Source organism: Lissotriton vulgaris, chromosome 8 (genome assembly GCF_964263255.1).
Source record: "Lissotriton vulgaris chromosome 8, aLisVul1.2, whole genome shotgun sequence".
In the NCBI taxonomy this organism is placed as follows: Eukaryota; Metazoa; Chordata; class Amphibia; order Caudata; family Salamandridae; genus Lissotriton; species Lissotriton vulgaris.
In genome coordinates this window covers 49,925,068-49,952,954 of record NC_141696.1, presented here as the reverse complement: position 1 = coordinate 49,952,954, position 27,887 = coordinate 49,925,068, and the positions used below count along the sequence as shown (strand labels likewise).

At 44.9% G+C, this 27,887-nt stretch overlaps 1 long non-coding RNA gene across 1 annotated transcript in view; it reads left to right on the top strand.

Annotated features, from left to right (window-relative positions):
* The first annotated feature begins 1,095 nt into the window (after window positions 1-1,095).
* The window catches only part of LOC147693357 (uncharacterized), an 82,810-nt gene continuing 56,018 nt past the window's right edge, over window positions 1,096-27,887 (top strand). The window contains exon 1 of the long non-coding RNA XR_015299101.1: window positions 1,096-1,224. This is a non-coding gene — a long non-coding RNA (uncharacterized LOC147693357). The remainder of the gene's footprint in view (window positions 1,225-27,887) is intronic.

The following is a 27,887-nucleotide window of genomic DNA, read 5'->3' as shown; positions in this document are numbered from 1 at the left end:
TGCTTCAGTCTCAATTGGCAACATACATTCTCCGTACCAATTTTTTTAAAATTTCCCACTTGCCTGCTCTAAAATGTTGGCAAGTATGGATCAAAGGTTCCTGTTGTGTGCGTTTGAGTCTCTTAACAAATTTGCTTACATTTTTTAGGTTGAACAAGCATAGCTGCCAAGGTCTCAGATTGCTATGTGTGACATTTTCATGATTTAAGTGTAACTATGAGTGACATTTCAACGACTATGAGTGACACTTTATCGCAAGCAAAATCAAGCCACGAAGACCAGGGAAACATATAATTATCAGAAATTACACCTATTTGAGTAACGAGAAACTAAGGGGATCTTAAAATTGCTGTAAAGCACCAGAGATTAAAAAAGTGGCCTAGATACCTGATTGAACAGTTAGTCACTGACACTCCACATCGGGCAAGCATCAGGAGAGTGAGGCTGAAGCACACATAGGTTACATCCAGCTAGGGCAAGACTAAGGAATGTGCACGAGGAAGATTATGCAAGACAGCTTTATTCGTTCAATTAGTAATCTGTAGCCCTAAAATACCAAAAGCAAAAAGCACTTTCAAAATGTAACCAGCACCTACGTCTGGAAAGAAAGGAGAATAGCCATGGCTGTCGACTGAGGGGCAGTTTTAAAACACACACTTCACAATATCACATGAAGAAGAAAAAAAACATAAGTCAACTGTCTAAGTCATTCCGGGTAAGACAGTTGAGTTCAAGTGGAAATGCACAAAAACATTACAAGGCGTCCCTAATTATTTGTATAATTTCCAATGCTTGACACCACCAATAAAGACCGCTTGCTTACTCCTCTGCCGTTAACTGTTAACTGTGGCGGTTTGAACCTGGCCGGCGCTCTGATTGACTCTTGCTACTCGGGGCCGCCCTTCGGATGGTGGCCGCAGTCCCCCGTCTATGTCTATGTATCTTCTCCTACGCCGCTCACCTTCTTTGGACGCTGACTTGCGGTCACCGTAGTGGGGCGCGTGACTGCCACAAGGTGCTGCTCCGCGTGCGGCGCTTGACTGCCACGGTGCTGCGCGTGCCTGCCGCGAGGCGGTGCGCGTGGGGCGCACGGCCAGTAAGCGTAGAGCGCTCGTGCTTGCCGCCAGCTCACCCGACGTCAGCGCCGCCACCACCTGCCAGCTCAGGGACACTCACCAGAACAAGAAGCTCCTGCCGGTAGCAGCCGCTTACCAGACATTGAAGGTGAGCTGTCTTCAGTCTTAAGGACATGTACAGCCTTTTGCTGCAGCAGATTACAGGGAAAGGTTTTTGAGTGTAACTGTGAGTGGACCAGGTGTGAATGAGAGCTCGGTCAGATACCATCTGTATCCATAGGTGGCAAACACTTATGGGAAATGAATTCCACCCACCTCATAAGTGAAACCTTTAACCTGCCTGGGGTTTGAAGGCCATATCTTGGTCCCTGAGGCAGCCCAGCCATGTACCACACATTAGGTGTTAGACTAACTGATGAGGCGCACGCTAGTACTCAGAAGGGGTGGGATGAATTCCAGGTTCCTGGGTGAATGTTGTGGGTGAGGGCTCTGATGGCAGTTGCTGCCAGGGGTTTTGAGACGACAGCTTTAATAAAGTCAAACCCTTCCTTACCTGGTGCCTTGAGCAGACCCCCCAGGATATAGCGGCATGAACTAGTAAATTTAGCGGCACTAATCAGGAAATTTAGCGGCACAAATCTGGGAATTTAGCGGCATTTTATTTTTGGGTTTTTTCGACAACAAACACAGATATCTTACTGTTTGAGTTAATTTACAACTGCAGGCCCCCACAGTACATGTGCACACACAAAGAGGGGTGTAGAGTACACAACAAAAGCCACAAGACAAACTAAGGCAAATCCATAAATTGGAAAAACCTGCCCTCACTCACATAGTGAAGTATGTGACATGCTTCATTATAGGGCCTGCTTACAATACGCCCTGGTGTAGCCACACTCAGGGCGGAGCATAAAGGAGGGGTAAAAAATAATAAATTCCACTCAACACAACCTATGACCATAAAACATAGACAACACGTAACATATAATGTGGTGAAGCCTGTGCAAATCACCCAGTGATGAAATAAATAGTGCGACAAAAGTGCAGTTAATGGCCCCCACAGTACATGCACACTCAATAAATTAGGCGATATCCTGGAGGGTCTGAACAATGTCCATAACGTCAGAGGAGTTCTTAATTCCAAGTACGTTAACAGAACAAAAAAGAGAACATGTGCAAACACACAAGTCTTATCCAAGATAATACAAACACCACCTGTTGTGTTGTCTAGAAAAATATCCACTCACTAGCGAGGTTTCCATTGGTCAGGATTCGCCCTGCCAGTTTTTATTTAACACATTTTACAATTTGGAAGATTGGCTCTTCAAACAAAAGGGGTTATTAAACAGCCGAACCTGTGTGATTATGAAACACAAACAAGTGTTCGGCGCGATACGAAAAGCAGAGCCCGGCATGACTTACTGAAGGGCCCAGATGACAGGCGGGCAGCGCGCGTCTCCCCTCACTTCAGTAGAAGTTTTCCATGTAAAACTGAGGAAAGGAAGTGGCGGGGCAGGGATAGCCCTGGCAGATTACGTCTGCACTGGCGGAGGAGACACCAAGAGGCCTCAGAGCACACATTGCTTCGGGAGTGGGGACAGCAGCCAGATCACCACTAGCAAACTTCAAAGTCACACAACACGAGGGGCAGCACTTTAATTTACTGCGCAACAGTAGAGGAGGCACACCTGTGACTGCTGCCCGAGGAGACTGGGGGCATGCAATGAACCTTGGACCACTGTAGACGAACAGAAGCGTTCATTGGTGTTTCCGAAGTTCAAAATGCTGGGCGCCTTTGTTCAGCAGGTGTCGGCACGGCACCAACCACTCTCAAAAGACACGGCACCCGACCCCAACCTGAAGTACAAGGGCACGCTGATGTACGAATTGGAGCTCGAGTGCGTGTACATCACACCTGGAGGTAAGGCCTGGACACCAGGCACCGGACTGTGGAGGGCTCTGCGCCCTCACAATATAATGGTGGGAGGCGGAGAGGGCTCTAAATCCCTCGAAATCCTGGAATGGCTGGCAAAACGGCGGATTTCGCGGGCGTTTGGGCAAATATCGCGGGATTTGCGGCGTTCGGCCGATTTCGCGATTTTTTTGCAAATCGCGATATCCTGGAGGGTCTGCTTGAGCTTCTTTTCAGTGGTGACGATCCACTGTTGGTCCCAACATCCCCATTCTTGGTGCTGCGTTATCGGCGCACTGTTCCTGGACCGTGCCTGGCGATACACATAGTTTCTGGACTGTCATTTCTCCATGTACCGGAGTGTCAGGTGGGTGTGCTACAGCGCGACTCCAGAAATTATTTCTAGTCATCACTCACCACTTCCCTGAAACCTTTAAACACTCAAAACATGCACCAGTGGGGCCCATAACACTGCGCATTTACTCTGTTCACTTACACTTGGCTTCAAGGCTTCTGGTGAATCGCAATGGAGAAATGCTGTAACATTTGGTGGAGCGTCTAAACCTATTCAATCTATTTATTATTTATGCCTGTAATATTTAAACATTTACCATGGTTTCATTATAACATTAATTTATTCAGACACACCACCATAATGGCAATGGATCTGCTAGAAAGAAAATTAGGCGTAAGAAATTCACAAGACCAGCTTTTAAGATTCCATTTCCCAATTTTATTAAAAGCAAAACTTTATTATGTCTGATATTTATGCATTAGTCAAAATCTTTATTCAGCAATATTAACTTTATTTCAAAATGATCATTTTATTTAGAGCTCAAGAAAATTGCTTTATTTTAGAATTCAGTTAAAGTTTAGCAAAGAACAGATAGTTCCAAAATTATTCTTCCCTAGCATCCCTAACTAACACCCTCATCTTATACTTAGAATCCTGCAAAACAACAAATAGGAAAAAACATAAGAGTTCTTACATCTAGGAATCGGTCAGCATCTCCGATAGAAATGGAAAAAGCGACCCCAACCTTACAAATCCAGGGGTTTTTATACCTTATTTCTCAAGCTTAATCTATCTAAAATGTAACTTACACTACTCATTCAAAACTCTGATTGGTCAATTCAGGCTGGGTGAGCATCCTCTCACCATTACGACATTAATTTTATAACATGTCAGTGGAAAAATAATGGGGCATTGTTTAGGACAGTCTTTGGCCTAGGCGCTTCTTTGCATTCAAAACATCAAGTTTTCTTCCCAGGCTCTGAGCATTGGAAGGGTATACTCAGACATGAGTTCCTTGCTCACTGCACCATCAGGATTCAAGCAAGCCAGGCCGAAGACGGCTGAAATGCCAGAAACCGGTCCCCCGGAAGCTTGTTTCCTACCCAGTATAAGAATTGGCTTGGTAGTTTGGTCTGCCCTGTTCCCATGATGCATTGGGCCAGGGACAGACTAATTTGCATGTAGCCAGGTTCTGAGCTGGGATGGTGCAGTGAGCAAAAAAACAGTGATGGATCAAGCCCTGATCTTTGGACTGTAAGAGTGGTCTGCTTAATTCAGACACTCTGTTCATCACCATCCCCTTTTCTGAATCATTTTGTCCACCATAAGCGTGGAAGGGTATACTCAGACATGAGTCCCTTGTTCACTGCACCATCAGGATTCAACCAAGCCGGGCCGAAGACGGCTGAAATGCCAGAAACCGGTCCCCTGGAAGCTTGTTTCCTTCCCAGTGTAAGAATTGGCTTGGTAGTTTGGTCTGCCCTGTTCCCATGATGCACTGGGCCAGGGACAGACTAATTTGCATGTAGCCAGGTTCTGAGCTGGGATGGTGCAGTGAGCTAAAAAACGGTGATGGATCAAGCCCTGATCTTTGGACTGGGTAAGAGTGGTCTGCTTAATTCAGACACTCTGTTCATCACCACCCCCTTTTCTGAATCATTTTGTCCACCATAAGAGTGGAAGGGTATACTCAGACATGAGTCCTTTGCTCACTGCACCATCAGGATTCAAGCAAGCCGGGCCGAAGACGGCTGAAATGCCAGAAACCGGTCCCCCGGAAGCTTGTTTCCTTCCCAGTATAAGAATTGGCTTGGTAGTTTGGTCTGCCCTGTTCCTGGACCCCGGAGGTCCTCATCCTGGGCTCTTCCCCCTCCGCCTGGGACGACTCCTGGTGGCCTCCAGCCCTGGGCACCGCACCCAAACCGACAGACCACGCACGCAACCTGGGATTCATCCTGGACTCCTCCCTCTCCATGACCAGGCAAGTCAACAACGTCTCCTCGGCATGCTTCAAAATCCTACGCATGCTACGAAAGATCTTCTGGTGGATCCCCACCGAGACCAGGAAGACCGTCACCCAGGCCCTCGTCACCAGCCGACTGGACTACGGCAACGCCCTCTACGCGGGTACCACCGCCAAGCTCCAGAAGAGACTCCAGCGGATCCAGAACGCCTCAGCCAGACTCATCCTCGACATCCCACGAACCAGCCACATCTCCGGACATCTGAGAGACCTGCATTGGCTCCCCGTCAACAAAAGAATCACCTTCCGCCTCCTCACCCACGCACACAAAGCCCTACATGACCAAGGCCCGAGCTACCTCAACAACCGAATCAACTTCTACGCTCCCAAACGCCACCTCCGATCAGCCAACCACGCCCTCGCCGCCGTCCCCCGCATCCGAAGAGCGACAACAGGAGGAAGGTCCTTCTCCTACCTGGCCGCCAAGACCTGGAACTCCCTCCCGACCGACCTGCGCCTGACCCAAGACCACCTCTCCTTCAGGAAGAAGCTGAAGACCTGGCTGTTCGAGCAGTAACGGCACCCCCCTCCCCCCAGCGCCTTGATACCCTACGGGTAAGTAGTGCGCTCTACAAATGTCTTTGATTGATTGATTGATTGATGATGCACTGGGCCAGGGACAGACTAATTTGCATGTAGCCAGGTTCTGAGCTGGGATGGTGCAGTGAGCTAAAAAACGGTGATGGATCAAGCCCTGATCTTTGGACTGGGTAAGAGTGGTCTGCTTAATTCAGACACTCTGTTCATCACCACCCCCTTTTCTGAATCATTTTGTCCACCATAAGCGTGGAAGGGTATACTCAGACATGAGTCCCTTGCTCACTGCACCATCAGGATTCAAGCAAGCCGGGCCGAAGACGGCTGAAATGACAGAAACCGGTCCCCCAGAAGCTTGTTTCCTTCCCAGTATAAGAATTGGCTTGGTAGTTTGGTCTGCCCTGTTCCCATGATGCACTGGGCCAGGGACAGACTAATTTGCATGTAGCCAGGTTCTGAGCTGGGATGGTGCAGTGAGCTAAAAAACAGTGATGGATCAAGCCCTGATGGTCTGGGTAAGAGTGGTCTGCTTAATTCAGACACTCTGTTCATCTCCACTATTTGGCAGTGGCGGTTGTGGCACCTGACTTTGCTGATTTGCTATCTGCTGTTGCTCTGACTGCTGTTGATTTACCTCAAACTGCACCTGTGAATTCAATGATGTATGGTCCCCATTAACTCTAGGCGGACATTTACACTCTCGTTTCCAATGCCCTAACTTGCCGCAATTAAAACATGGCATTTTCTTTTTCATTTCATCATTGTTCCCTAACAATTTAGGTTTGCCTTTAAACCCACTTTGATCCCCTACATTCTTGCCCTCCATTTGTGCCACTTGTTGTTCTGCTACTTTCACTTGTGCCCACATAGCTTTCTCTTTTAATTTCTTTTGTTTTGCATCAATCTCTTCACTATAGTATTTTGCTTGTCTCAATACCTTATCTACTGAACTCGATTGCCAATCCATCATGCTACGTCTAATCATATCTGAAATTTCTGGTCTTAATCCATATATAAATCTATACACGAAATGGTTCTTGTCTTTTTCACTTAATTCCTCATAACCACTAAACTATTTGAAAACTAACAACAACCTTTCATAAAAAAGAATGCGCAGTTTCTTTCAGCTCCTGGGTAGTCCTATCTATCTTTACCCAGTCTCTTTTGGAGGTATTTTGTTTTTTAACCACACTATCACTTGTTCAAACTTTCTCATCACACCCGGTGATGGAGCTCCTGTTTTCTCATCTCTAGGATACTCCTCTCTTTGCCAATCCACAGATATTTTACATTCTGTCCACAAATCTGCTGGCACCACTATGTAAAAAAATCCTTCTACATCAATCCCCAATACCTTTGATACCTTTACAAATCTGTCAACTTGTCGGTACCATTCTACTGGTTTTTCTCTTAATCTAGGGAAATCATTTGTAAATGATAATATATCTTGTCTGCTCCAAGGAACATGTACATATCCTCCTCCAGGAACATCTCTCATAGGGAATTCAGGTACCATTTTTTCTTTTTCTCTAACTGCAAAAGCTAATGTTGATTTATCACTATTCTCCTCTTTCTTCTTTGCCCACTTGACTCGCCATTTACCTACATCACCCCATTTTCGCAATAGCACTATTAAATCTTTTATCTGAATTCCAGCAGTATTCATGTTCTCAATGTCTCTTTCTGCAAAATCCACTCTAAGTTTTCTGCAAGGATTTTATTTTTGCAAACTCTATTCCATATTCACTTGCCACTTATTCAAACTGATCATACATTGTCTTAGCTCTCCATGTTATACTTTTACATAGAAACATGAGCCCATCATCCTGGTAATTTTTTTATCTATCTGTCCCAATCGTTCCAATTATTAATTCCTCCATATCTACTTTTAATTTGGCCACATCCAGCACTTTTGATTCCTGCTCTTTTAATTTTAGCGTTTTAATCCATTCACTCAATTCTCTGTCTAATGGATCTCTAGGCGTTTGTGTTAAATCTATTTTGTCTGTACTTCTCTCTGGAGTTGCAAAGTCAGATTCTGCTCCTGTCAGGAATCCACATGTCAAATTTTTATTTAAAGTTAATTTTGGTGGATTTACACTTGTATTCTGCCTTATTTCTGATAAATCTGGATAATTACTTTCTCTTGCTCTCTGCAGGCTTTGTTGTAATGGAATTGTTAGTCTTGGTTCTCTTATTTTCTGATCATCAAATACTGGTATCACAGGTCCTATCGTTACTGGGACAGTTACGGCTTCCATATTTCTAGTTAGATTCTGAACCACTTCATGTGCAGATCGTTCACATTCAGACATACTTTGCTGCTTATTGTTTTGTCTTTCTGGGCTTAGGCAATCCTGTGTAAATCATTTCTTCGTACAGGGGTACCTGTAATTCTAGCTTCTCCTATTGGGTTACTCGGGACATATCTCGTTTCTACTCTTTCAGGAAAATCTCTAAAATTTGAAGGCTGTTCTGATGTTTCATTAACTTTTTCTTCTATCATTGGGGCATTTGGAGTAGTCCGTAAAGAACTTGGTTGATATGGTGGCGGTCTTCTATTTAATATTTCCTCTAACATAGCATCCTCTGATTCACTGTCACCATAGCCTTGATTCCCTAAGTCAATATTCTTCTTCTTCTCTACACTTTTTCGTCCCTCATATTCTTCTACTAATCTGACCGGATACATGCCATCGCACATGTTACTGTCCCTCCATCTTCGCATCCTTGTCTCATGGGTCTCTCTCCACAAATCTTTACCTCTACCTCTTGGTCTAGGATGCCTGCTCAATCTTTCGCTTTCCATTTCATGCATCTCATCTTCCCACTCAACCAATGCTTCAAACTGAGTTGGTCTAGGTCTCGGTTCAAGTTTTATCATTTTGTCTCTCAAATTCCTCAGAATTGCCACATCAAACGATCCTCCTTCTGGAAAGGCTAACACACCATCATCCTTGGTATACTGTATCCAATTATCCAACCAAACACATGTATGATATCCATATTTCGACAACATGTAAGAAGCAGGTGTTTTCGGTGAAGGAAGTATTTTTCCCTCTCGTGTAACTACCTCTTTGTCTTTTACAAACACATTTTTCAGTCTTTTAAACCATGAAGGCTTCTTCTAGTCATCGTCATCTATACTACTATAATAAAGGAAGAACTTTCAGCCTTTGAGGCGGGTAAACTCGGGAACCACAGCGCCAATCCACACACCCCATACACCGTTGTAATCGTCAGGGTGTGTAGATGGTTATAGGCTATATAAATGTAAAAAACAAACGGTAATTAAAAAATGTACAGTAAAAAAAAAAGTAGTCCCTCCGAAGTAGCGCCGGCCGCGACGTGCGTGCTCAAGTCAGGAGCGCGGGGAGGAGCGGCGTCCAGGAACGCGATGAGGAGCGGCAGACATGGCGCGGGGGAGGAGCGGTGACGTGAGGAGCAGCGGACAGGCCAGCGGCGGTGCGAGCAGCGGACAGGCTGGAGGAGCGGCGGCTGAGGTAAGGGAGCGGCGGACATGGCGCGGGGGAGGAGCGGTGACGTAAGGAGCAGCGGACAGGCCAGCAGCGGTGCGAGCAGCGGACAGGCGGGAGGAGCGGCGGCTGAGGTAAGGCGACCCATGTCGGGGCAGGCGGGGACGGGCCGGGTGGGGGCCCAGGCTGCTGGACAATGTCGGGGTGGGCGGGGGTCAGGGAAGCCTGTTGCTCCCGGACAAGGTCGGGACGGGCTGCTAGTAATAATAATATGACGTTTTCAATAAACTTTCCCTACTCTCAAAAGATCGCGTGCTATTCTGTTGCTGATTCCGTAACACCAACCTATCACAGCGCGATTCGCACTAATGCACTAGTAAGAACTCGATGCATAACTATAGTGCTTAACCAATAGCTTTTACAGCTTTCTGTGATGAACCAATCAGCTCTACTCTGTCTTGGTCACGCAGACCAATCCCAGCGCGACACTTTTGACGTCACCAGCGCTCCGGCTTCTGCAGCGCCGACTGACCCCTCCTTTACAGGGTTTTTTCAGAAAGCCGTATTTGCAAGATATTTTACAAAATCAGTTAGTAACTTACACATAACAGTTCCACTAATCTATTTCATTAATAAAGTGATAGAATGTTCAATCTCACAAATATTCTGTAACCGGAGTAGACGACGCTTATCTCCTCAGAATTTTTTAGACTCGCTGATAAAGCAACACTACTGGCTTTACCCTTCTGTCAGGCAATAACGAACTCGCTTCTCTAGGAAAGCGCATACAGAGATCTTTTTCACCTCCTTAGATACATTCCCAGAGTTTATAAATAGTCACGGAACAGGTTTTTAAGTATTCAGGAAAATGGCGCTCAGCTTGTCACGGTAAGTATAAAAGTCTCGCGATATAAAATTAGGTGCTTCTTGGCAGAGGAAAACCTTAACCTCTGTGAGAGAAGAGGTTCAGAGACCTCTCTCTAATGTAAATGGACAACAATCCAGAGCACACTTTGTGTATCCAATCAGGTATCAAACTTCAAACGGTCAAATGATTAAAGTGATGGGATAGATCATACACGCATAAGTCTTTCAAAATGTATTTTATTGTTCAACAGTGTTCTTTCTTCAGAATCACTGTATATGTCACTCTAGCCTACACGTGTTTCATCACAGCATGTGGCTGTGAATCTTCAGGGCTAAAAGAAAAATAAATAATAAACAAAAAGAAACAATCCAAAACAACATGTAATATGTGTGGAGGGTGGGGACACCAGTGAAGTGGAAACCAAAAAAGATGGGGGTGGGAAAAGGAGTCAAAAAGTGACTTTAGGTGAGAAAACTCACAGGTAGTTCAAAACAACGGGTCTTTATAATTGGCGCGTGAAATAGGTTGTGTGTGGTGACATACGGCCGCTGTACTTTAAACAATGTAAGAGATTCCTAAGTTAATCATAAGCATATAAATTGTGGCGTGCGGTGACTTTACACGGTTAAGTATTGACCCTAAGGTGGTCCAAGCTTTAATAAATCAATCGTAATACCCTATCTCAAGCCTCAAAAGTGAAAAACGGTTGCATTAGGTAGCGTTACGACAATAGCTTCTAAATTTCAAAACATTAATATGACGAGAATACATTAGGCATACGAGTGTGTAGAATTTTGAGGAAATAAATCTGAATATAACGCTGTTTAACTAATCCAAAAATCGTACCCTCTTATCTTGGCATGACAAACTCTAGTTCATGGAAGGGACAAGTATCCATAGATACATAAATGTGAAAAACTAGAGATCAAGAAATTACGTCTAACCCTAATCAGGAATCTACAAGTATTTAAACTAAACATGCTAATCCTCCGAACTAACTCTCCGTTTGAAAAAGGCACATTTGCGTATTTGATTCTGTCATAACTCAAGAATCAAACTGTAATACATCCAGTCATAATCTCTGGTAAAAGCTGGTTTAAATCGTATTAGTTATCACCACGTATGCCGCAACACCTCAATGCCACTCCTCATTATTCTAAAGACCACGTAAATGCTTCATGACAAAGTAAACCTAAGTTGAAATAATCACTTCTACCTGGGTTAAAACATCATTACAACAGAACCCCACCAATCAAATGCAATTGTGGATGTCCTAACTTAGTTAGACGGTCTAAATAAAAAAACCAAAAAAATGACTAAAGGGCCAAAAACGCACGCACTCTATGTTTGGAGAGAAAAATTGGCTAAACGTTCTACGATGCAAGATAGAACGCGCATTCCGGAGAAATAGTTTAAGAGAAAAATGGAGAAAGGGGGTTAATATGTGGACAATTACCTGATCTGAGTGATCAAGGCGCGTTATCTGTTGGTTGAGGAAAAGGAAAGTAATCAATACAAATAATGGGGGCCGGTGTCAGAAAAAGAAAACAAAACAAACTATGATGGAAAAAACTGGAATTAAGAAAAGGACTCACCGGGAGACCGGTGATAATTCCGTCCCGGTCCTAATCGGGATTTTTGCGTTTGGTTGGAGGACGGTACCGTAAGTAATCGGTTACCGTTTCGTCAAAATAGGGGATCGTGTGTAACAAAACACACAGCGTCGGTACTTTAAGGCTACATAAACAAAAGAAGGCAAAATATTAAGGAGGAAAAATTGGGTCGGTGAAAAAATGTAACGCAAGGCAAACATCTAAAGGGAGACCGATTCTCAGGCTTACCTGTTAGCCCGAGGGTTGAGCCGAATGCAGCTCCTGTTTCCGGATGCGGGAACAGACACCACGAGGTTCACGCCCCTAAAATAGGGTAGTTGCCACAAAAAGACTAGACCGCTCAGGGTGATTGACAGTGGGTAAGAATAGAAGAGTTACTAAGTGACTAGGCAGAATCACCCACAAATAGTACAAAGTACCGAAGTATAAGTAAGGGACGCCAAAAAAACGCGAAAAAACGTGAAAGAAGCACCGGGTAAAAAAATATAAAGCTGATAGTAAGACTCCAAGGGAAATTAAAAAAATTTTTTATTAAAAGGGGAAGAAGTTTTTTGAAAGCAGTTAGGAACGGTACAAAGTATTACTCAGGAACTGCGTTTGGTCTCATGAGTACTGTAATGGTAAGGTGTACTGTCAAAAATAGAGCCCGTAAAAGCGTAACACCAACACAATTATATAGTAATCCCTAAAACTTAATCATGTGGTGAGAAACATAAACCATAAAATGATACGGTTTGTTCCAAATGGGGTAAAGATGAAATGAAACGGTTCACTTATGCAACTAGCATGGAACAAGCTCTATAGGAAGATCGATTCATTGAGTAAATGATTTCGAGTTTCAAAAGCGACCCGAAAAATACAAAGGAAAAAAGATCCATTTCAATACTATATAAGGTTTTATCATTCTCCATCGGAAGATTGATCCATAAGTAAATGATATAGAGTTTAAAAAAAGACCCGAGAAATACAAAAGGAACTATGATCCATTCCTCAACTATATAGGGTTTTATCATTCTTATACCTGTGATAGGCCAAAGAAATGTGGAAAACAACTCCCAGCCGGGAGGAGAAGGAAAATATTGTACTCAATGTCTTGGACAGATATATAACCCGAATCATTAATGGGTACAATTGGTGACACTGTTCCTACTAATTCAATCAACTTTTATATCCACATAGTTATTCATAAGAATACAGTTTAGAATAGTTCATATAGACTGTAAACATTCTACGTAAATTCAAATCCGCACAATACTTGTATATTGCTCATTGTTATATTTACCACTGCATATTAACATCATGTGCAGTAGTGATGTCTTATAACTGTTAGTCCTAGCATCTTAGTAGTCATTCACCTAGAAAGAAATGTAATTCATCATCTGTGTTTTGGCCTCTGTTGGTCGAATCCAGACGCATGATCCATAATGCCTCCTGCCTTCTGAGGCGAAGTTCCCTGTTACCACCTCTTATAGAGGGCTGTACCACATCAATGCCATAGAAAGTAAATGACTTATTATCGCCTTGTGCAGGACAAGAGGCCATATGTATGGCCATGGGATAACGTGGGTCCTTAGTGGCATAAGCTCTAGCATGTTCTCTGATGCGTTCCTTAAGTGCCCTGATCGTACTTCCCACATATCTGCTTTTACAAGCGCATTCAATGATATATACAGTGTATTTTGTGTTACAGTTAATGTTGGTGTTAATTGTATACTGTTTCGATCTGTGATCCTGAAATGTTTTGACTCCATGTTTGGCCCACCTGCACATCGGACACATGCCGCATTTGAAAAAACCTTTGGACTTCTGAGTTAGCCAGTCACAATTTCTTGTCGCTTTGGGCACAGTAGGACTTAGCCTATTCTTCAGATTTCTCCCTTTACGAAAAGTAATTTGAGGATGATTGCCAATAGCCTCAGTCAAAGTTCTGTCCGCACTAAGGATGCCCCAATGTTTCTGGAAACTTTTTCGTATTACAGGACTCAGTTCATTAAAGTCTGTCACAAGTCTCACTGGTTGTTTTCTGATATCAGTTTTTGGGCGTCTGGCTGCCAATGTTGATTCTCTGCTGGTTTTAGTGATCTTTTGGCCAGCTTTGGAAATGATTTGAGGATTATAACCTCTGTTGAAGAACCTGGACTGCATGTCTTGTAAGCAAGTTTCAAATTCCTGATCTTCACTACAGTTTCGCCTGGCTCGTATGAATTCTCCATATGGGATTCCATTTTTTTGAAGATCAGGATGACAACTTTTGTTGTGAAGTATTGAGTTACATGCTGTTTCTTTGCGGAACAATCTACTATGTAGGATACCATCCTTGACGTATAGTTCTAGGTCTAAAAAGGACACACTTGTAGAGCTAATGTGTGTGGTGAAGCGCATGTTCATATCATTGTCATTCAAGTATACACAGAATTCTTCAAGTGTAGTGTTAGATCCTGACCAGATTAAGAGACAATCGTCTATGTAGCGACCCCAATAGACAATATTATCAATCCATTTACTGCCCTTGATGCTCCAGATCATGTTAGCCTCCAGAGCACCCATATATATGTTGGCAAAAGAAGGAGAAAACCTTGAGCCCATGGCCACTCCTCTAATTTGTCTGTACCATTTTCTGTCAAAAACAAAGAAATTCTGGTTTAAAATGATCTCCATCATCGTTATCAGCATCTTCGTGTGTTCAAGTAGAGTAATTGGTCTGGTGTTCAAAGCTTTTGTGACCGCCTGTAATCCAAGTTCTGGTTCAATGGAAGTATAGAGCGAGACAACATCCAGGGTTGCCATAATCAGACCTGGTTGCCATGAGATGTCCGTTAAGATACTAAGAATGTGTTTCGAATCTTGAATATAGGATGGCAGATTTTTTACCAGTGGACTCAGAAATGTGTCAACATACTGGGAGAGTCTCTCAGTTGGACCCCCGATCCCAGATACGATTGGTCTACCAGGGGGAAAAGGTGCGGTTTTATGAACCTTAGGTAGTGTATAGAGCCATGGATAGGAAGGGCGTGTAACCTTGAGAAACATGTATTCAGCATCATTAATCAGACATGACTCTTTCCATTCTCTTAGATGGTTGTTGATCAATATTGTAACCGGGCCCATGGGATTATTAGGAATGGTTTCATAACAGGAATTGTCCGAGAGTTGAGAAAAGATTTCTGTGTTGTAGTCCACCTTGTTCATGACAACTACGTTACCTCCTTTATCAGCTTCACGGATGATAATGTCCTGGTTGTCACTCAGAGTTTTTAGCGCTATTCTCTCTTCTCTAGTTAGATTGTCATTAATCCTGGGACTACGTTTGGCGATTTTGTTCTCGTGCTTGTTAATGTCCTCCAAAACGAGTTTATAGAAGGTGTCAATTGCGTTGCCGCTCGGAAGTGTTGGTGTCCATTTGGATTTGTTTTTTAGGCCACTGTCTATTGTGTCATCAGTCTTCAGTTCTAAGTTTGTTAATAGGTCATTAAATGAATTTGGTGGGTCATCAAAGTCCGTGATTGACAGTAAGAGGTGTGATGCTAAGACCTCTTGGATACTGATAGGGTTAGTAGTAGTCTCTTCTAGGTCATCATGAACAGTTGTATGTTCTATTGGGGTGCCCCAGAAATGTTTTTTGAGTTTGAGTCCTCTGATATACTTGAACAAATCGATTTTCATCCTACATGGATCGCCTTGGTCCATAGGATTGAAGCTAAGGCCTTTGCTCAATAATGAGATCATATCCTTGTCCAGGTTCATAGATGAAAGGTTAATCACCTGTACATCCTGACCAATTGAATTCATCACTTCTTGGTGCCTGACCTCAGTTTCTCTCTGTAGTCGTCTTTGTCCTCCTCTCTGGCCTCTGCGGGTTTTACGTGTGTTGGGTTTACTCTGGTTCGGCTGGTAATTTTCATTGTCCTGACTTCCCGAGAAAAAGCACTGCTGGTTCCGGAGGTTGTTGGCATCACTCTTGGATCTTGATTGGCGGTTGCGTTATCTTCAGGTTCGCTCTCCGTTTCCGGAACACTGCTAAGAGAGGTGTTGCTTGAGGATATATTAGATGCACCAGTTTTGGCACTTTGTTGGTTGTTAGTTGCTTGTTGGTTGTTAGGAGGTTTGCGTGTTTGTTGGTCATATTTCTTGGCAAAAGTAAAAACTCTTCCTTCACGGTAGTCTGCTTCATCTCTTCGTATCTGTCTTGCCTTACGGTCTTTAAGATCATTTTGATGTTTGGTCAAGATGTCTTCAAGAATTTTATAGTTTTTCTCAGTTGCATCCTTGAGATTGAGAGCTTCTATCTCCTTCTCTAGTTCCACAATTTCTGCCTGTAATTTGGTTACTTTTCGGTCTGCATTTTCTATTAAAATTCTCATTAGGTTGGTCGAATTCATGGTTACTGATTCCTCCCATTTGTTCAGGAGGTCGTCGTCGAGATCATCAAAGGTTGGAAAGGTCTGTGATCGAAGACCTCTCGGGATTCTTTGTACCCTTAGATATTGTTTCAGAGTTGCGCCGTCCCACCAGCGCGAGTTCTCTGTTTTTTTAAGTCGTTCCAGTTTAAGAAATTTTTGTTTCAGGCTGGTTCCCGTTTGCTGATTTCCACTTGTCCTGGTGGTAGCTGGATGAGTGCCTTTGGAGAGATTTTCAAACATCTCGGAGGCGATCTTATCCCTATCCATTGTGAATCTAATAGTAATTGGGTTGAAACCGTAGTGGCTGCCTTCCTGAGTCAAGAATATATAAATAGTCACGGAACAGGTTTTTAAGTATTCAGGAAAATGGCGCTCAGCTTGTCACGGTAAGTATAAAAGTCTCGCGATATAAAATTAGGTGCTTCTTGGCAGAGGAAAACCTTAACCTCTGTGAGAGAAGAGGTTCAGAGACCTCTCTCTAATGTAAATGGACAACAATCCAGAGCACACTTTGTGTATCCAATCAGGTATCAAACTTCAAACGGTCAAATGATTAAAGTGATGGGATAGATCATACACGCATAAGTCTTTCAAAATGTATTTTATTGTTCAACAGCCCTGAAGATTCACAGCCACATGCTGTGATGAAACACGTGTAGGCTAGAGTGACATATACAGTGATTCTGAAGAAAGAACACTGTTGAACAATAAAATACATTTTGAAAGACTTATGCGTGTATGATCTATCCCATCACTTTAATCATTTGACCGTTTGAAGTTTGATACCTGATTGGATACACAAAGTGTGCTCTGGATTGTTGTCCATTTACATTAGAGAGAGGTCTCTGAACCTCTTCTCTCACAGAGGTTAAGGTTTTCCTCTGCCAAGAAGCACCTAATTTTATATCGCGAGACTTTTATACTTACCGTGACAAGCTGAGCGCCATTTTCCTGAATACTTAAAAACCTGTTCCGTGACTATTTATATATTCTTGACTCAGGAAGGCAGCCACTACGGTTTCAACCCAATTACTATTAGATTCACAATGGATAGGGATAAGATCGCCTCCGAGATGTTTGAAAATCTCTCCAAAGGCACTCATCCAGCTACCACCAGGACAAGTGGAAATCAGCAAACGGGAACCAGCCTGAAACAAAAATTTCTTAAACTGGAACGACTTAAAAAAACAGAGAACTCGCGCTGGTGGGACGGCGCAACTCTGAAACAATATCTAAGGGTACAAAGAATCCCGAGAGGTCTTCGATCACAGACCTTTCCAACCTTTGATGATCTCGACGACGACCTCCTGAACAAATGGGAGGAATCAGTAACCATGAATTCGACCAACCTAATGAGAATTTTAATAGAAAATGCAGACCGAAAAGTAACCAAATTACAGGCAGAAATTGTGGAACTAGAGAAGGAGATAGAAGCTCTCAATCTCAAGGATGCAACTGAGAAAAACTATAAAATTCTTGAAGACATCTTGACCAAACATCAAAATGATCTTAAAGACCGTAAGGCAAGACAGATACGAAGAGATGAAGCAGACTACCGTGAAGGAAGAGTTTTTACTTTTGCCAAGAAATATGACCAACAAACACGCAAACCTCCTAACAACCAACAAGCAACTAACAACCAACAAAGTGCCAAAACTGGTGCATCTAATATATCCTCAAGCAACACCTCTCTTAGCAGTGTTCCGGAAACGGAGAGCGAACCTGAAGATAACGCAACCGCCAATCAAGATCCAAGAGTGATGCCAACAACCTCCGGAACCAGCAGTGCTTTTTCTCGGGAAGTCAGGACAATGAAAATTACCAGCCGAACCAGAGTAAACCCAACACACGTAAAACCCGCAGAGGCCAGAGAGGAGGACAAAGACGACTACAGAGAGAAACTGAGGTCAGGCACCAAGAAGTGATGAATTCAATTGGTCAGGATGTACAGGTGATTAACCTTTCATCTATGAACCTGGACAAGGATATGATCTCATTATTGAGCAAAGGCCTTAGCTTCAATCCTATGGACCAAGGCGATCCATGTAGGATGAAAATCGATTTGTTCAAGTATATCAGAGGACTCAAACTCAAAAAACATTTCTGGGGCACCCCAATAGAACATACAACTGTTCATGATGACCTAGAAGAGACTACTACTAACCCTATCAGTATCCAAGAGGTCTTAGCATCACACCTCTTACTGTCAATCACGGACTTTGATGACCCACCAAATTCATTTAATGACCTATTAACAAACTTAGAACTGAAGACTGATGACACAATAGACAGTGGCCTAAAAAACAAATCCAAATGGACACCAACACTTCCGAGCGGCAACGCAATTGACACCTTCTATAAACTCGTTTTGGAGGACATTAACAAGCACGAGAACAAAATCGCCAAACGTAGTCCCAGGATTAATGACAATCTAACTAGAGAAGAGAGAATAGCGCTAAAAACTCTGAGTGACAACCAGGACATTATCATCCGTGAAGCTGATAAAGGAGGTAACGTAGTTGTCATGAACAAGGTGGACTACAACACAGAAATCTTTTCTCAACTCTCGGACAATTCCTGTTATGAAACCATTCCTAATAATCCCATGGGCCCGGTTACAATATTGATCAACAACCATCTAAGAGAATGGAAAGAGTCATGTCTGATTAATGATGCTGAATACATGTTTCTCAAGGTTACACGCCCTTCCTATCCATGGCTCTATACACTACCTAAGGTTCATAAAACCGCACCTTTTCCCCCTGGTAGACCAATCGTATCTGGGATCGGGGGTCCAACTGAGAGACTCTCCCAGTATGTTGACACATTTCTGAGTCCACTGGTAAAAAATCTGCCATCCTATATTCAAGATTCGAAACACATTCTTAGTATCTTAACGGACATCTCATGGCAACCAGGTCTGATTATGGCAACCCTGGATGTTGTCTCGCTCTATACTTCCATTGAACCAGAACTTGGATTACAGGCGGTCACAAAAGCTTTGAACACCAGACCAATTACTCTACTTGAACACACGAAGATGCTGATAACGATGATGGAGATCATTTTAAACCAGAATTTCTTTGTTTTTGACAGAAAATGGTACAGACAAATTAGAGGAGTGGCCATGGGCTCAAGGTTTTCTCCTTCTTTTGCCAACATATATATGGGTGCTCTGGAGGCTAACATGATCTGGAGCATCAAGGGCAGTAAATGGATTGATAATATTGTCTATTGGGGTCGCTACATAGACGATTGTCTCTTAATCTGGTCAGGATCTAACACTACACTTGAAGAATTCTGTGTATACTTGAATGACAATGATATGAACATGCGCTTCACCACACACATTAGCTCTACAAGTGTGTCCTTTTTAGACCTAGAACTATACGTCAAGGATGGTATCCTACATAGTAGATTGTTCCGCAAAGAAACAGCATGTAACTCAATACTTCACAACAAAAGTTGTCATCCTGATCTTCAAAAAAATGGAATCCCATATGGAGAATTCATACGAGCCAGGCGAAACTGTAGTGAAGATCAGGAATTTGAAACTTGCTTACAAGACATGCAGTCCAGGTTCTTCAACAGAGGTTATAATCCTCAAATCATTTCCAAAGCTGGCCAAAAGATCACTAAAACCAGCAGAGAATCAACATTGGCAGCCAGACGCCCAAAAACTGATATCAGAAAACAACCAGTGAGACTTGTGACAGACTTTAATGAACTGAGTCCTGTAATACGAAAAAGTTTCCAGAAACATTGGGGCATCCTTAGTGCGGACAGAACTTTGACTGAGGCTATTGGCAATCATCCTCAAATTACTTTTCGTAAAGGGAGAAATCTGAAGAATAGGCTAAGTCCTACTGTGCCCAAAGCGACAAGAAATTGTGACTGGCTAACTCAGAAGTCCAAAGGTTTTTTCAAATGCGGCATGTGTCCGATGTGCAGGTGGGCCAAACATGGAGTCAAAACATTTCAGGATCACAGATCGAAACAGTATACAATTAACACCAACATTAACTGTAACACAAAATACACTGTATATATCATTGAATGCGCTTGTAAAAGCAGATATGTGGGAAGTACGATCAGGGCACTTAAGGAACGCATCAGAGAACATGCTAGAGCTTATGCCACTAAGGACCCACGTTATCCCATGGCCATACATATGGCCTCTTGTCCTGCACAAGGCGATAATAAGTCATTTACTTTCTATGGCATTGATGTGGTACAGCCCTCTATAAGAGGTGGTAACAGGGAACTTCGCCTCAGAAGGCAGGAGGCATTATGGATCATGCGTCTGGATTCGACCAACAGAGGCCAAAACACAGATGATGAATTACATTTCTTTCTAGGTGAATGACTACTAAGATGCTAGGACTAACAGTTATAAGACATCACTACTGCACATGATGTTAATATGCAGTGGTAAATATAACAATGAGCAATATACAAGTATTGTGCGGATTTGAATTTACGTAGAATGTTTACAGTCTATATGAACTATTCTAAACTGTATTCTTATGAATAACTATGTGGATATAAAAGTTGATTGAATTAGTAGGAACAGTGTCACCAATTGTACCCATTAATGATTCGGGTTATATATCTGTCCAAGACATTGAGTACAATATTTTCCTTCTCCTCCCGGCTGGGAGTTGTTTTCCACATTTCTTTGGCCTATCACAGGTATAAGAATGATAAAACCCTATATAGTTGAGGAATGGATCATAGTTCCTTTTGTATTTCTCGGGTCTTTTTTTAAACTCTATATCATTTACTTATGGATCAATCTTCCGATGGAGAATGATAAAACCTTATATAGTATTGAAATGGATCTTTTTTCCTTTGTATTTTTCGGGTCGCTTTTGAAACTCGAAATCATTTACTCAATGAATCGATCTTCCTATAGAGCTTGTTCCATGCTAGTTGCATAAGTGAACCGTTTCATTTCATCTTTACCCCATTTGGAACAAACCGTATCATTTTATGGTTTATGTTTCTCACCACATGATTAAGTTTTAGGGATTACTATATAATTGTGTTGGTGTTACGCTTTTACGGGCTCTATTTTTGACAGTACACCTTACCATTACAGTACTCATGAGACCAAACGCAGTTCCTGAGTAATACTTTGTACCGTTCCTAACTGCTTTCAAAAAACTTCTTCCCCTTTTAATAAAAATTTTTTTTAATTTCCCTTGGAGTCTTACTATCAGCTTTATATTTTTTTACCCGGTGCTTCTTTCACGTTTTTTCGCGTTTTTTTGGCGTCCCTTACTTATACTTCGGTACTTTGTACTATTTGTGGGTGATTCTGCCTAGTCACTTAGTAACTCTTCTATTCTTACCCACTGTCAATCACCCTGAGCGGTCTAGTCTTTTTGTGGCAACTACCCTATTTTAGGGGCGTGAACCTCGTGGTGTCTGTTCCCGCATCCGGAAACAGGAGCTGCATTCGGCTCAACCCTCGGGCTAACAGGTAAGCCTGAGAATCGGTCTCCCTTTAGATGTTTGCCTTGCGTTACATTTTTTCACCGACCCAATTTTTCCTCCTTAATATTTTGCCTTCTTTTGTTTATGTAGCCTTAAAGTACCGACGCTGTGTGTTTTGTTACACACGATCCCCTATTTTGACGAAACGGTAACCGATTACTTACGGTACCGTCCTCCAACCAAACGCAAAAATCCCGATTAGGACCGGGACGGAATTATCACCGGTCTCCCGGTGAGTCCTTTTCTTAATTCCAGTTTTTTCCATCATAGTTTGTTTTGTTTTCTTTTTCTGACACCGGCCCCCATTATTTGTATTGATTACTTTCCTTTTCCTCAACCAACAGATAACGCGCCTTGATCACTCAGATCAGGTAATTGTCCACATATTAACCCCCTTTCTCCATTTTTCTCTTAAACTATTTCTCCGGAATGCGCGTTCTATCTTGCATCGTAGAACGTTTAGCCAATTTTTCTCTCCAAACATAGAGTGCGTGCGTTTTTGGCCCTTTAGTCATTTTTTTGGTTTTTTTATTTAGACCGTCTAACTAAGTTAGGACATCCACAATTGCATTTGATTGGTGGGGTTCTGTTGTAATGATGTTTTAACCCAGGTAGAAGTGATTATTTCAACTTAGGTTTACTTTGTCATGAAGCATTTACGTGGTCTTTAGAATAATGAGGAGTGGCATTGAGGTGTTGCGGCATACGTGGTGATAACTAATACGATTTAAACCAGCTTTTACCAGAGATTATGACTGGATGTATTACAGTTTGATTCTTGAGTTATGACAGAATCAAATACGCAAATGTGCCTTTTTCAAACGGAGAGTTAGTTCGGAGGATTAGCATGTTTAGTTTAAATACTTGTAGATTCCTGATTAGGGTTAGACGTAATTTCTTGATCTCTAGTTTTTCACATTTATGTATCTATGGATACTTGTCCCTTCCATGAACTAGAGTTTGTCATGCCAAGATAAGAGGGTACGATTTTTGGATTAGTTAAACAGCGTTATATTCAGATTTATTTCCTCAAAATTCTACACACTCGTATGCCTAATGTATTCTCGTCATATTAATGTTTTGAAATTTAGAAGCTATTGTCGTAACGCTACCTAATGCAACCGTTTTTCACTTTTGAGGCTTGAGATAGGGTATTACGATTGATTTATTAAAGCTTGGACCACCTTAGGGTCAATACTTAACCGTGTAAAGTCACCGCACGCCACAATTTATATGCTTATGATTAACTTAGGAATCTCTTACATTGTTTAAAGTACAGCGGCCGTATGTCACCACACACAACCTATTTCACGCGCCAATTATAAAGACCCGTTGTTTTGAACTACCTGTGAGTTTTCTCACCTAAAGTCACTTTTTGACTCCTTTTCCCACCCCCATCTTTTTTGGTTTCCACTTCACTGGTGTCCCCACCCTCCACACATATTACATGTTGTTTTGGATTGTTTCTTTTTGTTTATTATTTATTTTTCTTTTAGCCCTGAAGATTCACAGCCACATGCTGTGATGAAACACGTGTAGGCTAGAGTGACATATACAGTGATTCTGAAGAAAGAACACTGTTGAACAATAAAATACATTTTGAAAGACTTATGCGTGTATGATCTATCCCATCACTTTAATCATTTGACCGTTTGAAGTTTGATACCTGATTGGATACACAAAGTGTGCTCTGGATTGTTGTCCATTTACATTCCCAGAGTTTCACTTGAACGCGTATTGCAATTACATTTACACACGTTCCTACAGAAATCCCTATTAATAGATACATGAACTCTGTTTACCAGTAGGCAGCGCGTCCATCTAACCCACCACAGAACTCCTCTACTGTTAGCAAAAAGAGACACCGCTCCTTCTACCCTTCAATCAAGCTCGGGTTGAGTCCTACTACTCTACCAGCAGTAAGTTTTAATCAGGATGCTCAAAAGGATCCCTATTCTTGAAGGCTGAAATTTCATAGACTGTCCTCCCTATACATTTATCCTTTCACACGGGGGCGTGGTTTGGGCGCCGATCCGGATGGCGGCGTGAGCTCGCAGCTCCGCGCGGAATCCCGCTAATTCTCCTGTTTTCGGTACCCTGGGCGACCCGGAGTCGACGCTCCTGCCCTCTGAAGTGTAGGGGGACAGCCGGCCACGATCGGAGAGTTGCTGGGGGACTGCTGGCCCCGAGGAGAGCGAGTTGAGGAGGCGGCCGAGGTGTTGCCGAGAGTGAGAAGAAAATGGCGGCGGAGAGGTCGGGCGGCCTCGGACCTCAGTTCTGAGCCGAGTTGTCGCCGACTGGCAGGAGATCCTGCAATCGATAGATCGAGGCACTAGGATCAACGGTGCTGTACCCAGAGACTAGGGGACGCTGACTCGCCCCGCCCAGACCTTGGGGACCTCGCTGGCCGCCGTCCCGAGATTTATCCTTCCCCCCTCAGGCTTCTGTGGGGGTCAGCTGAACAGGGATCGCCAAGCTGGTCATTGATCCTGAGGGCATAGGCGGCGACGTTGGACACTGCCCGGAGCCGGGGAGCTGGCACTGAGCTACGAGCGCAGACACTAGACGGGCACCTGGGCCTGTGACGCAGCACCCTGGAATGGCGGCGACCGGAGGGCTGATGGCCGAGGAGCGCGCTGAGGGGGACCCGGCGACATCGACTCGGATGGGCGAGATTCCCTCGCCGGAGTTGGATCAGGAGCAGCGGCTGAACCGACGTTTGGATGCCATACTCGATGCGATCACCTCGACCAAGGAGGCGCTGCACCAAGACATCGCCCAAGTGGCCACGGGCCTGGGGCTGCTACGAGCGGACCACGCGAAGCTGGTGGACAGGGTCAAGGACCATGACCAACTGTTGCTGGACCTGAAGCCGTCGGTGGTGACCTCGGAACACAAGATCACGGATATATTGGCCAGGTTGGACTCGCTGGAACGACGGGCGGAGGATGCCGAAGGCCGCAACAGACGGAACAACGTGCGGGTCGTAGGCCTGCCGGAACGGATTGAGGGGGAGGATGCGGCGGCCTACATGGAGAACTGGTTCCGCACAGTGGTGGCGCCGGAGGGGCTTACTCCTTTCTTCACTCTGGAGCGAGCCCACCGGGTACCAGCTCGCCCGCCGGGGCTTGGCCGCCCCCCCCGACCGATGGTGGTGCGGCTCCTCCACTACAAGGACCGAGATCTCCTCATCCAGCGAGCTAGGATGTCGGGCCCATATGAGGTGGAGAACAGTAAGGTCACGATTTTCCCGGACTACACCCAAGCGGTCCAGAAGAACAGGGCATCGTTCCTAGCCGTGAAGAAGGAGCTCCGGGAGGAAGGCATCCAATATTCCTTGCTCTATCCGGCCAAGTTGCGGATCATACTGGATGGCACTACGCACTTTTTTCAGACTCCGGACGAAGTTTGGCAATGGCTGGAGTCGTATAGAGCGGGGACGGACAGGTCGCATAAAAGTAGGCGAGATCAGCCTAAGCCGCCCCGGATTAGGCAATCGCAGCGCATCAGGTCCCGCAACAGGCGCCAGCGGGAGAAACGGGAGGCTCAAATGGCTGCGGAGAAGAGGGATGCGCTCGCAGCGACGGCGGCCATTACGGGGTCGCAACAGACTAGTGAACTGGCAGAATCGGACTCAGGCGGAGAAGGCAGCAGGACGGGAGAAGATCTCTCAGAGGCAGAAAGCTCGAAGGGGCCGATAGTGACCCCACAGACATCGGATGGGATATTTTGCGGCTGAGACTGTTTTGGGACTTGATCGAGACTTCATGGTAGGGTGGTATCCTGTTGGTGAAGAGCGGGTTGCCGGGTAGGGGGGCTGAGTGCTTAGTAGGGGATGAAGGTGCGGGGCGCGGGCTCAGCTAGCTGGGGTCGGCGGTAACTCACCCCCCTTGGGCCCTTAAGGCATACTGTGGTGGAGACCACAGGGTAAGGGTGTGGGAAGTTGGTTCAAGGTTTGGATGGGGGCTGACATTGGGTTCGTGTGCTCTGTCCTGGGGAGTGGGGTTTGGGGAGTTTTTCTGTTCCGGGTGTGTTTGGGGGGGCAACTGCATTGGGGGGGTTATGGACCTTTGTTATTTGAATCGGACTGTTCGATGTTGGAATGGGGACATTACCTAATTTGAAATGCCTGACGTGGAATGTCCGGGGGCTGCGAACTATGGTGAAACGTCACAAAGTTCATGCATACCTGGTGCGTAGGGGGGTTCAGATCGCTATGCTACAGGAGACTCATCTCACCAAAAAAGAGTGCGCTGCATTGCAAAAAAGATGGCGGGGCCAGGTGTTTGGCACCACTTACTCAGCGTATGCCAGGGGGGTGTTGATCTGGGTGAGGGCGGGGATACCCTTTCAAGTGCTGAATCAAGTGGTGGACCCTGATGGCCGGTTCGTGGCGGTGGAGGGGAGGTTGTATGGAAGGGATGTGGTTCTCTGCTGTGTGTATGCGCCGAACACTGATCAGGCTCGATATTTTGATGGCCTCTCGGGGTCCTTGGCCTCTTTCCTGGCGGGCCCGATAGTGCTAGGGGGGGACTTCAATTCGATCACGGATGTGGCTCTGGATAGGTCCCATCCCCCCCTGGTGGACTCCCCGGTACGCAGGTTGGCCATGCACAGGAAGGATTGGCAGGATAGATGGGGGTTGCTGGATGTCTGGCGGGAGCAGCACAGAGACGCCAGGGATTATTCCTTCTACTCTGCTCTCCACGATCTGCATGTCAGGATAGATTTGGTGCTCTGCGGTGGGTCCCTAGCCCCATTGATTTCTCATACGGAGTACCTGGCTAGGACCATCTCGGATCATAACCCCCTATTGGTACACATTCAGTGGCAGCGGGAGCGCTCGGCGATACCAACATGGCGGCTTCGGCCGGAGACGCTGGAGGATTCTGTGTTCAGCGACGCGGTCCAGCAAGGCATTGATAGCTATTTCGGTGTGAATGAGGGCACGGCCACGAGTAGGTCCGTTGAATGGGATGCAATGAAAGTGGTGGTGAGAGGGGTGTGTTTGGGTAGGTTTTCGAATGCTCGCACGACTGTGTTGAATGCGCTCATGAAAGCGGAAGAGACTTTGAGGGACTTGGAGCGCCGCAGGCCGGCTAGGCCGGACTTGCAGACCCAGTTATTGGAAGCGAAGGAAGTGGTTGCCACCGAGACAGAACGATTGAGGTGTTATGACTACAGGCAGTATATCATCAGAGCACATGCGGAAAGGGACAAGGTGGGCACCCTCTTGGCCAGACTAGCTAACCCGGAACTTAGGGGCTGCCCGGTCCTCAGCATTATTAATGCGCGGGGGAGATGGTGTACTCCCAGGCAGCGGTGTTGGAATGTTTCAGGGTGTACTATGAGGATTTATACCAGAGTCAGCTGGGAGTAGGGGATCAGGACATCGCAGACTATCTGGGGGAGAGGCAGCTTCCGGTCCTGGACGAAGAGGACGCGAAGGAGCTGGGTGGCCCGATCACGCTCACTGAAATACGGGTGGCCATCAAACATATGGCCCGTAATAAAACGTCCGGGGTGGACGGATTGCTGATTGCATTTTATCAACAGTATGTCGACAGCTTGGCTCCCAGGCTTCTGGTGGTGTATACGGAAGCTTTTGAGGCCGGGGGACTGCCTGGGTCCATGCGAGAGGCCTTGATTGTGCCGCTCCTAAAGCCTGGCAGGGATGCAACGGATGTAAGGTCCTATCGCCCGCTATCCATGCTGACGGTGGATTACAAGATTCTGAGCCGAATCCTAGCCACCAGGCTGGCCCCACACATGACGGGCTTGGTGCACAGGGATCAGGCCGGGTTTACACCTACGAGGAGCACGGCGCTGAATATTCGCCGCCTGGTGGGAATAATGGACGCCATCTTGGACGGGGAAGGAGCTCCGGCGGTCCTGTCCGTGGGCATTGGACGAGCTGACATCACATGGTTTTTTGCTATTGGAACTCGGCTCGGCGCAGAACAGCCGCAAACACTAACAGTGTGCCGGTTCCAAGCAAGGTCAAACAACAGAGCCCTTCGTGCCACCGCACGGTAAGATTCAAGCACCGCAACCCGTCCATATGACAGAATGCCTTTTGCATCCCTTAAGATAATTAATACCCTTTCCCTCCTTGCCTCGTAGATCCACATCGAAAAAAGTTTCCATTACCGGCGAGCCTGCCAATGCGCTCCCGCAAACAAGTAAGT